This window comes from Vicia villosa, unplaced genomic scaffold, assembly GCF_029867415.1.
Source record: "Vicia villosa cultivar HV-30 ecotype Madison, WI unplaced genomic scaffold, Vvil1.0 ctg.000318F_1_1_1, whole genome shotgun sequence".
Classification (NCBI taxonomy): domain Eukaryota; kingdom Viridiplantae; phylum Streptophyta; class Magnoliopsida; order Fabales; family Fabaceae; genus Vicia; species Vicia villosa.
Window position 1 is genome coordinate 229,388 of NW_026705139.1, and position 13,625 is coordinate 243,012.

Consider the following 13,625-nt stretch of genomic DNA (forward strand, 5'->3'; position numbering starts at 1 on the left):
CCCAATTGCAGTCAAGTTATTAATCCTTTTAACAACATCATAAATTTCCTCTTCAGTTATTTGGGAAATAAGCTCCCTACATTGCACTGCATTCGGTTGCTTACCCCTCCTTCTAGTTCCAAGTCAATTTTTTTCAAATATATAGCTTATGTGCCAATCAAATCCTTTTAGAAGTTTAAAACCTCTTTTTCAATTTGATCATGCTTCACTAGATGGTTCCCATCCTTATCCTTCAATATACTAATATTAGTTTGGTTAAATTTGTTCTTCAATGTAGCATGGAAGAAAGAGTTATTCCTATCACCAAGCTTAATCCACTTTGTTTTTGCTCTTTGCCTCAATATATTCTTCTCTATCTCATCCAAATTAATGACTTCTTGCATACCACTCTTCACCTTGTTAATTTTCTCCATATTCATTTTGTCTTGCATCAAGTCTTCTTGAGCTTTGCCAAGCTTATCTCTAGCATCCTCAATCTGCCTCTTGCTATAAGCTTTAAAATTAAGCAGCATGTGTCGACTCATAGAACAAAATTTTCTTCTATGTGTCGATCTAAAAGCCCTCGTGTGTCGACACATAGAAATAGAGGCTATAGGCTTTAATAATGATCCACATGTGTCGACTCATAGAACGTATGTGTCGACACATAAGCATGTTTTTTTTTCATAAAACATGATTTTTGATGCATAAAACCCTTTTTAAATGCATTCTAAGTTCCCTAATACTAAGATGCATATTAAGACTCAGAGATATCTTCTAATATACAGAAATGTTAAATTTGTCCTAGTGTTTTGATAACATGCAAAACATCTATAATGGGAAGGTGCACTCACAGAGTGCAAGGCAGTTAGATGGACCAGTCGACTATAAACTTGTAGATTTGGGATTGTTTGGGTGTTACAATAGTAATTCCAATTTTAGTATTGATAATGATATTTTACCCTATACTTTCCCAAGACGGAAAAAATTTTTGATGACGACTAGTTCCTCGAAACTTTTGGGAGTCGAAGACTTTGAAACTCACTACACAACTAAGGAAAAGGGGGGATTCCTTTTGTAAGAGTATAAACCTATATGGTTTAAGCGATGCGGAAGATTTCATCTTGTAGCCATTCTCTAAAGAGGGTCAGGTTAACATGATCACCAATGCTGGTTCATTAAACGAGTTTTTTTACATGCATTTCCCTGTTATTTATGACTTGGAGATGTTGATTCCTTTTACAGTTTTCGAGTCTAAGGTCCTTTAGACCATTAATATGGACTCTTCTCGTATATCCCCCAATCAATGGGCCTTGATAAGGGCATTTAAAATTATTTAAAGCAATTTGAAAGTAACATCTATAATAGGCATTCTCTTTTCTTTTTACGGTACCAAGACGGCGACCAAGGGCGGATAGATGACACTAGGTGCCTTGCTTGGAAGTGTTTGTTTTACCCCTCATTCAAGAAACTACAAGAACTGAAAGGATAAGTTTGTGATAGTGAAAAGGCGCGATAATACATCTATGGTAATATATGGGGAGGACTGCGACTACTAATCTCCTCATTTATTGGACAGACGACCCTGAGCCATAAACGACTTCAATCGTGATTACTTTACCATCACAAAGTTGGAAGTCATCGACATTCTAGAAGAATTTTTCATTATGATCCCTAGAGAACTAGTGGAGCTCAACCAATGTGGCGATTGGGAAAAAATTGACAAATATTTACATAAGTTTGGTCTTTGTTTAAGCCTTCATATTTGGATCGTTCACTTCACCTAATGTTTAGAGGATGGCACATTCTTTGCGATCCCATGCATTCTTTTCTACATTATTTTCCACCCCTTTGATTTAAGACTCAGCCTGCGACATAATCTCATCCATGTATGCTGCAAACTTCTGGTAGAGAGATTTGTTGATGTGTTCGTTTTAAAACCATAATGAAATACTCTCATGAATATCTCTTAGTTTGGATGTATTACCTTTATATCCATCTCATTAAATTGAGGAAAATATTCTCTCAAGGACACAGGGATTATGTATATTGGATGGCATTCAAATTCGTTGCATTTTGTTCAAGTTTATTTTAAACCAAGATGTACTCTACCACGAACATATGTAGAGTCGAAAACTCATTGCAAAGACACAGAAGTTCATTAGGACAAGAATTTTTTGGTTTGGATGGATGAGTTTGACAAGTTCAACTTTATTGAAAAGGATTCGAATAGGAAAATGTTTAATTCAAACGCATCGATAGATTTAGACGATGTCACATATTATATATTATGTGTATACAATTTTAAATTTGTAAGATATACAGTTTTAAATTTGACTATTTAGGTGAAATTGTGTTTGGTTTTAAAATTTTGCATCAATATTAATACTGACGATTTTATCCATATAACACTCTCGGAACACACCCTTGATGGAAAAAAATCTTGTTTCTCGTTAGTGATGTAAAACCCTTGGTACTAATCAATAACCATGTATTTCACTCAAATTTACTCTCTCTCTCTCTCTCTCTCTCTCTCTCTCTAGATAACACTCTCCGGAAAAAAACCTGATGGAGTTCACAAGCCATGTCTTACATTAGATTTTGCATTTGGGATTAGTCCAAAGAACACTCTCCGAACAAACCCTGATGGAATTTATAAACCATCTCTTACACTAGATTTTACACTGAGGGTTTGTATGGATAACATTCTTCAGACCCACCCTTGATGGAAAAAACCTTGATATGTGTTATATTCAGGGTTTACCCATATAACACTCTATGGACAAACCACTGGTACTAATTTATAACCATGTATTAAACTTTATTTTACACACATGGTTTTTCTGAATAATCTCTTTAGACAAACCCCTAGTTGAGATAATGTTTAATTCATTTAATAGACATAATAATGCATTAAAAGACCATGTTATATTTACATATATAGCATTAACATACATAAGATGTTGGTGTGAAAAACATAAAATGAGGAATCATAAAAAATAGATTTATTATATATAAGTTAATGGTCATAAAATACAACTCAAAATGCAACTCAAAATATAAGTGGTTTATATAAATAGTCTAACTATTATGTACGTTGCACTCCCCATGTTCCTTCTTTGTCTCTTATACTGAAGATACCCCATGCTTCTATTAACGTGGCATTTATCAAGTCCTAGATAGTGGTGCTTTCCTGTAACTCTTTGTTGATGATGGCACCCTCGAGTATAATGGCGATACAACAACATTTAGGCAAGACATCTACATCATGGTCCACTCTAGCTTGTTCCTCCTCTAATATCTCTTGACAAGTCGGTCTTCGAGGATTTCCTTGTGGATTTTTATAATAGCATTTGATGTAATTGTATACCCTAATCATGGACTATGAGCTGGAATACTACGTACGTCCTCTAGTACGAAATGATCATGGTACTCCTGATCCGCTGTCGCACACAAGTCTAAAGCGAGATTAAAACATAGTATATGGAGACGACAGTCGAGTCATATTGCAAGGACTCTCGAATATTTTAACCAACCAATTGAAAGAATAGGGGGTTTAAGGTGATTGTAAAAATAATTAATCATAATTAATTAAGGAGGAAGCAAATATGATGAACAAATTAATCTATTGCTCTGTCTCCTGCTTATCATCGATAATTATAATTCCAAATCCCTAAGTGGATTTAATTCCTTTTTCGATTACAACAACAATCAACAAGTGCAATTGATACTATCTGATAGATGCTCCTAATTTCCAAATTAAGCAATCATATGAAGTAGACGCAAATTAAGCAAACGTGACTTAATCTAACGTAAATTAATGAAAAAAGCTATGTTAAACGCGACTGTCATACCCCAAAATTTGCCCTCTCATTTTTAAAGACAAAAATCTTCAAGTGAGAAAATAATTGAAGAGGACATCCTAAGCTTCCCAACAAATTCAAAATTATTCTCAAATAATGAAAATTGAGAAAATTATGGCTGGTAAAAGTTGGGAAATTTTGAGTCAATGCATAAAGTCCAAATTGAGCAAATTCGTTATTGGGCCACAGTTTTAATCCAATCACCCCTTAAATTGTTTTATTTCAATTGTTTTTATTTATTCATTTAAATAATTCAAAATAAGGAAAATAAAATAAATTAAGCTCTTAGTGAGGTCCAAGCCCATATTCCTTTTGACCTAATGTTTTCTTATAAATAACTAACAACCCTTATTTTTAACCATTGACCAACCATTCACCTGTACCAAATTCTCCATTCCCATACACTAATAATCAACAACTCTCATAATTTTACACCCATCCACAAAAAAACCTTTACCATTGTTTCTGACTGTTACGAATAATCTTCCGTCACTTAAATCCGGTTGCAGCAGAGTGATAAATTTTACAGCCTATCAGCAGAATTCTAAAACTACTGTTTCGATTTGCTCCGAATTTTTTCCAGAAGTTCAGAAAAAAATTGAGGAACAATACTCTTTTAGAATAAAATTCTAAAGGAATTCGACGCTCAAAATCGCAAATTCCTCGTTTTTCTATTTTATTTGATTTAATTTCTATTTTCATATTTTTGAAAAAATCTCAAAACTTTGTAGCTTCGTTATGTTATTTTATTTGATTTATAATCAGGTTTTTAAATTTTTTCGATTTTATTTTGATCACTTTTCTATTTTTCAATTTGTTTTTTTAACTGTAACATTGCAGTAGTTTATGAACAGGTTTCCTATGGATTGACCAAGGGGAAGGAGCTTTATCCCTTGACCTCAAGGGGTACCCAAGTGTTTTTTTGGCCAAAAGTCTTTTGACTTTTGTCCAAATCAAGGTTATTCGTATTTGGCCAAAAACCTTTTGGTATTTGGCCAAATCAGGTTATTTGTAATTTTGTCCATAATTTAATTTTCTAAACTCCAATTCTTTTCTTGTGTTATTATTATTATTATCTTTATTATTAACATTATTATTATTATCTTTTTTTTTTAGGTACTTCCTTATTAACCATGTTTTGGCCAAACACTTTGTTGGCCACTTTCCCATGATGCACCCTCAAGGATTGCCACATCAAATCTTAGCCTCTTCCTTTTGGTTCTATTTTCTTCCTTTTTTCTTTTCCTTTAATTAACCCTCTTTTATTATTAATATTTAATTAAAAACCAAAACCTTAACTTTTTTCTCCCTCAGGTAGATGTTGTCCATTTTCATGAATTAGGGTTAGGTTTTTATTTATAGGCTAATAATTATTTATAGGCTAATAATTATTTTTAGGATAATAATTATTTTTAGGCTAATTAATTTAAATTTAAGATTTATTAATTTTTTAAAATTTTAATTAATTTTGCCAAATTAGGTTTTAAACCTTAGGTAGGTTGCCCATTTTCATGAATTAGAGTTAGGGTTTTATTTTTAGGCTAATTATTATATTTAGACTAATTAATTTAATTTTAGGATTTATTAACCTTTTTTTATAATTTTAATTAATTTAGCCAAATTAGGTTTTTAACCTTAGGTAGGTGTTGCCCATTAACATTCGTTTAGGTTTTTAACCCTGTAGGTTTGTTTTACCCATTAGGCTAACCTTCAAGATTTAGGGTTTATCACCATAAAAACCTCTAACCCTTATTTTCTTTCAACTCGATCTTCTCTTCTCATCTCTTATTCTAGTGAATGTCGCATGCCTTTAATTTATTTATTTATCTATTTTTACCATTTAAATTCTAGAAAATGTGTATAGGCTTGCCAAGGTTTTTTGTAATAGCTTAGGAATTTTAATTTCTGCCTTTTAATTTCCCGCATTTTTATTTTCTGCCTTTTTCCGGGTTTTTGGCTATGTAATCCCCTATCCCAAAAGCCTTGTAATAGCGTAGGATTTTACTTTCCGCATTTTATTTTCCGCAAATTATAACTGTTATTTAACTGCGTGGTTAGTAATTTAGGGAGTGATAAGCCTGTTAATTAATTTAGATTACTAACTTTATAAGATAAAATATCTGAATATAATCACGTGATTGTTGCTCCCACGCACCTTTAAGGTAATCTCTCTTATTGCCGCCTTTCGATTAAAAATAGTCAAGTCCCTCGAATACGAGGATACCTTAGCAATGTTGCCCTCAGTTCATTATCATCATCAAAGATCATAAATCCCTTCGATGTTGCCTTCGGTTTATATGATCTTGTCCCTCGAGGTTGCCTGCGATAAAATGATGATTGTCCCTTCGAATGCTAAGGTATCCTCACTGGTTGCCTAAATGACTATTTCATCCTTCCCCGAGACTACCTTCCCTCTTTATGGTAGGGACAGTCTTATGGCGAACGGTAATTCTCGATGACCCGATACATCCAATGAAAGGACTATCTACCCTCTTTATGGTATGGAATGGATAACCCTTTCAAACAAAAGTCTTAAAGAACAAAAAGATTAAACTTAGGGTAGGTACTCTTAATTGCTTGCTCTTCTTAAATTCAAAAGTATCTTTTCCCACTTCTTTCAAATCAATTCAAAAAGGCTACGCTTATTTATAAGCTAAAGTTCTTATTCAAATCTTTTCCAATTCACACACTACACTTATTTTCAAACAATTCAAACAAAGTGAGCTAAGCAATTAAGAGCCAATGGATAACCATGGATACAAAGGGTGCTTACATCTTCCCTTTGTATAACCTACCCCCAAAACTCAAGTCTTTTAAAAAGGTCTTTCCTGTTCTTTTAGCCTTTCCAATTGGATAAAATAAAAATCGGTGGTGACTCTTGCTATCCGCAACATTTTTAAAAGTCAGTTCTCCCACCGAGTTACAGCGACATTGGTTAAGGATCATACATCAATTGAAATTAATCACTCTACCCTATAAAATAGCAAATTAAGCGATTGAAACTGAAAGAAAATTAAATTGAATTGGACAATATAAAAATCTCAAAGTTTTATGGAGACATGATTACAATAAATCAACCTTAAGTGGTTAGTTATTCATAGAATTTGTATGCTCCCTTTTTATTTTGTTAAAACTGAATAATGAGAAGTAGCACTGGTTTTTAGTTTAAATATTACAAGAGAAATCGGGCCCTAACAACAATCGACCCGAAAAACATAAAATTCGACTCAACTAATTATTTTACTAAGTTTGTAACGAAAACGCAGTGTTTGAATCTCTTTCACTTCGAATTGGTTTATGACTTCAACACCAAATTTGTAGCTTATCCACTCTGATTTGACACACATATTAGAAAGCGTCAAACAAAATCCCGTAGCTCAAGTTATGACATACACAGTCTGAGGGTGTCAAAGAAATGCTTATTCACAAAATAAGTAACGAAATTAAAATAAAAGCAAAAATAAACTAAACTTAGGAAACACATTAAAAATAGTAAAAATAACATAGAAAATTAAAGAATTGACATGACACAATAGTAAAAGAGTGTGCATCAAAATACACTGATCAAATTCTCCCACAATTAAACTTTTACACTCCGAGCAAACTCAAAATTCAAAACAGAGTAAAAACATACATGCAAAATTATCATTCTAAGCTTTAAGAATTATGTTGTGAGCGAGTAACTTCTTGTGACAATCAAAGCGAAATAGTATACAGATTACAAAAGAGTATGTCATAAGTAGTAAGATCCTCACATGATAAAATTCTCTTAATCTTAAGTGTTTAGGTTATCTCTTTACACTGAAAGCACATCATCAAAATTAACACTACCATATATTTGAAATGACTCTAACATCTACACTTGAAATACATGCACATAAAGATCAAAAGCTCTTTATTTAGGTTGTAATGTGGCCAAGGTAACAGTGAGATAAATCCTAAGGGGTACTAGGCTAAAATTTAAAGGGAAAAAAGAGAATTGAAAGGGACCGTGGGAGTTAAACTAAACAGTATTCCATTCACTTTCAAATAACAACCTTGCAACTATTTTCTCTTCTCTTTTCTCTTTTTTCTTTTTTTCTTTTTCAGAAGGAATATGTATGACGGTAATATGAATTGTCATCCTTCTTTTCTTTTTCATTTTTTTTTAAATTTTTTTTCTTTATTTTTTCCTGCCAACTTTTGAAATATCATAGCTATATTAATTCAACCCTACACAACTTCAAACAAGACGCTTTCAACCCTTTAAAAAGGGTGATAACATTGTTTTTCACTTTTAGCCTTGTAATTAGTTTCAAACGAAGAATGAGATAAATAGGCTCAAGAAGATTTCAAACAAGGGATGATATTTTTTAAGGTTGACTTTTTAACTAAGTTACTACAAATAAAACAAAAACAAGTTGCCTTTATCATATCAGTGTGCGCAAGTAAACGAAAAGTTTCATCAAGAGTCAAATCAAGAGAGCGACTAACAGACATGAGTAAAATCACACAAGAAATAAAGATATGAATTTTTGTATGTTATCCATTATTATGCTCAAAATCTCACAAAAAACACAATCAATCATAAATGATGCATAAACATTCTTACTTTGTGAAACTTTTTTATGAACAATACAACTTTGTGGAAGACACATCACTTATTCACCTAAAATCTTAAGGTGATAAGTCAGTGAATAATAATCCTTACATTATTATTATTTTAACAAGTGCAATATAATTAGATGCAAATTAGTAGTGGTAGTTATTTAAATTTATAAAAATAGAACATGTATAGGAGCCCGCAGCTAGCAATAAAATAACACATTTTGATTTGATTGATTTTGAGGTATAGTATAATAGCATTAGTATTATCTTAAACTTTTTTTAGTGTTGTCGTTTCGTCACGTACTAGGACTCTATTCTAGTTTAGTGGAGCCACAAAAACATAATTAGCCTATAATATTAAATAGTAGGTATTTTAAAGCTTAACTATTATAATAATATTAAATTAAAAAATTCAAAGAAAGAAGGAAAGTGTAACTTTCATTCAGGCAGCAGCACAGCACAGCTAGTGCTGCAGCTTAAACGCCGATAATGACGGGAAGAGGAGACACGTCTTCGTTTCTGATTACGCAATCGTTGAAGACAACGTAAACATTTCATGTTACATTTGTCCACTAAACAAATATTCCATGTTTTTCGTCAAAACAAAATAAATAAATATTCCATGTTTTTTGGACTTCATGACCACCTAATAATATTAATGCAAGTGCCTTAATGCGTAGCCTATTGTTTTCTATCCATCACAATCCAAATGGTCCATATTTTGCATTTTATTCTCATTGTATTTTTTAAGAAAAATTTCTATATTTTATAGTTAATAAATATAAGGTCAACAAAGTTATAAAATAAATTTCAAGAAAATATGTGATAGTATAGAATTATTTTGAAATTGTTTTAAGCGTTTTGAAAATAATAAGAATATTTCAAATTCATTAATTGATTTTTTTTCTTTCTTATAATTTAAAAAAATTGAGATATCTTAATTTTTAATTCGAATAGATGACAAAATGTGTGTGTAAAGTATGTTAGGTAAGAATTTGGAACCATAATGTTAGTGAAAATAATTTGGTGCAATTCATAATGTTAGGTAAAATCTCTTAAAAAACTCATGTATTAGTTTTTAAGTGAATATATCTTAACATTCACATTAGTTTCACATTAGTTTTTAAGTGAATGTATCTTAATATTCAGATTAAAAATAATAAATGAGTAGGATTTGGTGTCGATTTTAAATCGTATAGTTGTTATTAAAAGTTCTTAAACTTTATAATAATTAAAGTTCTCATTTAAAGTTCTTTATATATATATATATATATATATATATATATATATATATATATATATATATATATATATATATATGAGGAGGGTTATATTTACTCCAGGAATAAGTTATTATAACTTACTCCAAATCTAGACCATTGATTCTTCTCAATCTAATGGTTAAAAATAATAAGTAATAGTTTTCTCTCTCCACATTTAATTACTTATTATTTTTAACCACTAGATTGAAAAGAATCAATGGTCTAGATTTGGAGTAAGTTACAATAACTTACTCCTGGAGTAAATATAACCCTCCTCCCTCATATATATATATATATATATATATATATATATATATATATATATATATATATATATATATATATATATATATATATATATATATATATATATATATATATTTATATATATATATATATATATATATATATATATATATAATGAATTGAGAAACAAGTAACAAATTGAAATCACAGTACGTTATAAACCTGTAACTAATTATAATTGTTTATATAATTTATTTTCAACACAGCAGTAACAGATTACCAAAACGCAGTAATCGGTTACACCTGTTCTAACAGCAAAAAACTAGGGGTGGCAAACGGGCATGTCCGTTTCGTTTAGGCCCGCCCCACAAAAGTCCGCGTAAAAATGGGGCAGGACGGTATATTTGAGAGTGCGCGTCTAAAACCTTGCTCCGTCCCGCAAAAAGTGAGAACGGGGAAGGCCCGCGGGCATTGAACATGTTATGCCTAAAAATAGTAAAATTGTATGAGAAACTCATGCCCGCAAAAACCCACAAAAAAACGAAGCAGACACATTAAGAGAGCGAACCTAAAACCTTGTCCCGCCCCGCAAAAAAATGCGGGCAAAACGAGCTTTTCAGAATTTGTAAATTAGGGGACGCAAAAGTTCAGGTTTGAGAGTCTCTCGTGTAGGTGCTTTGTCACCCTTGTATCTTCTGATACTTGTGGTAGATGATGTGTTACTTGATGTATGTTAAGCTGTATGTTCTCACTCAAAAGCCTTTAGGTAATGAGTTGAATTTTTGTTCTCACTCTTTAAGCTTTTAAACATGAGAGTTGAGTTTTGTCCTTGATCAAAGATTTTAAGCAGGATCAAGTCCTGTTCTTAGTTGAAGTTGTGAAACAAGACTAAGTTTATTTTACTGGAAGTGTAGTCTTCCTTTGTCACTAGTTTGTGACTTGTTTATTTGAAAGTGTGATCTTTCTGTTTTAATTCTCTTGGTCACAGGGTGTGACTATTTTATCACTGCGGTGATTGGAAGACAGTGACAATTTCTCAGGTCTAAATGACAACTTTTAGACAGAAGTAGCGCTGAGTAGTGATTAGGCGATAAGCTATAAACGGGGGTGTTTAGCTTTGAATTAGTACCGCTGATAATAGATTTTTTTTTACTTGATAAATCCAAATTAGGTGTTGTTTGTATTGAGAATTCATGTAATTGAGTGATGTACAGTAATGTAAGCTACCATAGGTTTACTACATGTACATTTTAAGCCATTTTTACATCTTATATATTGATTTTAACTTTGCAATCAAAATGATTCTAAAATTGTGGTGGTGTATATTTTGATTTTAATATTCTGACATTGTGTGCCATATTCTCATTATTGGTCTATATTCTCTGTATGCGTGCTAAGTTGAAGAGTGTAATATGAATTATTGATTTCTTAATTTACTCGCATGTGATTAAGTTAGAATAAATATTTTATAATTAATAATTTTTATTTATAGTAATCTTTTATTACAGTATAGTAGTTTAAATATTTTTATATAAGAAAATTATATTTATGATCTAAATATTTTTTATTCAAAAATAATATATATCAGAAAATATTATTGATCCAAATATTTTTATATCTAAAAATTTACTATTAATCTAAATATTTTTTATAAACGATAACTAAACAAAAATAATGTTTATATATAAGAAAAAATCTATTATTGATTTAAATATTTATATATATGAAAAATATATTTATGATTCAAATATTTTTTTTGTTAAAAAATAGTATACAGGAAATATCAATCTAAATGTTTTTATATACAAAAATTTACTATTGATCCAAATATTTTTGCAATCTATACCTAAACAAAAATAATATTGGTATACGAATTTTTTTTACTATTGATCTAAATATTTTTATATACGAAAATGAATATTTATGATCCAAAAATGATATACGGAAAAAGAAATTTATTATTAATTTAAATATTTTTATATAAAAAATTTGTTTTTATATACGAAAAATTATTATTATTATTTTTTTTTAATTTTTATTTAAAATAAATATATTATATAAACAAATACGCGTAAAACAATAAATACACATAAGTTTGTTACGATAGGAGATTAACAAGAAGTATTATGCTATCAAAATGGGTGATTGAGTGAGAGAAAAAGAAAACCTTTATACAACAAAAGAATATTTTTTTACACATATTTTTTTTCTTTCAAACTTGTCCAAAATAACATGAGACAGATTAAATATTACGTAGAGCTTACATCATTAAATAAAACCCATTTGAATTCTTTCTAATTATAAAGAGTGTATTAAAAGATCTCTTATGGTATGTTTGGTATAGAAGAAATATGAGAGAGAGAAGTTGAGAGGAGAGAAGATGAGGAGAAGTATTAAATTCTTTGTGTTTGGTTTAAAAGAGAGAAGTTGAAGAGAGAAACAAATATGTGGGGTCCACAGGTTTTTTCAATCTTCTCATAATAGAAGAGAAAGTAGAAAGAGGAATAAAATGACATTAATGTCCTTAGTGAGTATGAATATTTAATTCAATGAATGTTTAATAAATTAATTTGATCAAGGATATTTAGGACTTTTTGTAAAATAAGATACTTCTTTCTCTTCAATTTCTCTCTTTATTCTCTTATACCAAACAATACACCAAATCTACTCTATTTCTTATCTATTTCTCTCTTATCACACTCTTTCTCACATCTTTCTCTCTTTTCAACTTCTTCTCTCTTCCAAACACACCCTTAAAGAGTTTCGTCCTTGCACTCTTTAAAATTTTTTACCGAGAAAGAGAGTCAGACTCACATGTTTTGTGCTGTGTAGTACGACCTGTTTGGGTTTAATTTCGTTGAAAGTTGTTTGAATGGTTTCCTTTCCGATATTCATTAACACAAAGTCAACTCGTTCATACTATGACTCATAAAGCTACCAACAAAAATATGCAAATATTTCAAATTAGAATCTGGCTACTATATCTTGTCACAATTATTAAAGAATAAAAAAAGTTGTATAAAGAAAAAACTTAAAATTGTTAGAATCTCACTTCTAATATAATATCTCTCTAATTTATTTTAAACTTTTTTTATTCAAGTATTTTAAAATAATTACATCAATCTAAATATGTATGATTAATAAGTTAGATTCTTTTGAATAATAATATTATTAACCTAAAATATTTCGTAAAAAAATCTAAAATAGCAACTATTTTTAGCGATGATCAAGAAAGATGATCAAGAAATTTGATTGATTATTTATAGATTTTATACCATTAATTTATACTAATCAAAACAAATAAAAATAACATTCAAATCTTTAAATTCCAATTCTCCTTAAAGTGTCATAATTTCGAGATTGGTTGGTTTTAAATAAATATTATAATCAAATCAAATCAGACTTAAAATTGTTAGTTAATTTACTAGTGATTATTTTACCAAAAAAAAAAAAAAATTTACTAGTGATTAACACTATATTTAGTAAGAAAAGTTACAGTTTAGTCATCGCACCTGCAATTGAAAAATTGGTCCAATAAATCGATGGTAAGAATCAAAGAATTTTTTTAGATATTAGTAATTTCTAGTATTTTTTAATATAATCTTAGGATTATTATTCTGGTTAAAAATATCTCTAATCTAATAATAGCAATTGGTTAAGAGTATAATAAAACGGCACCGCATTACTA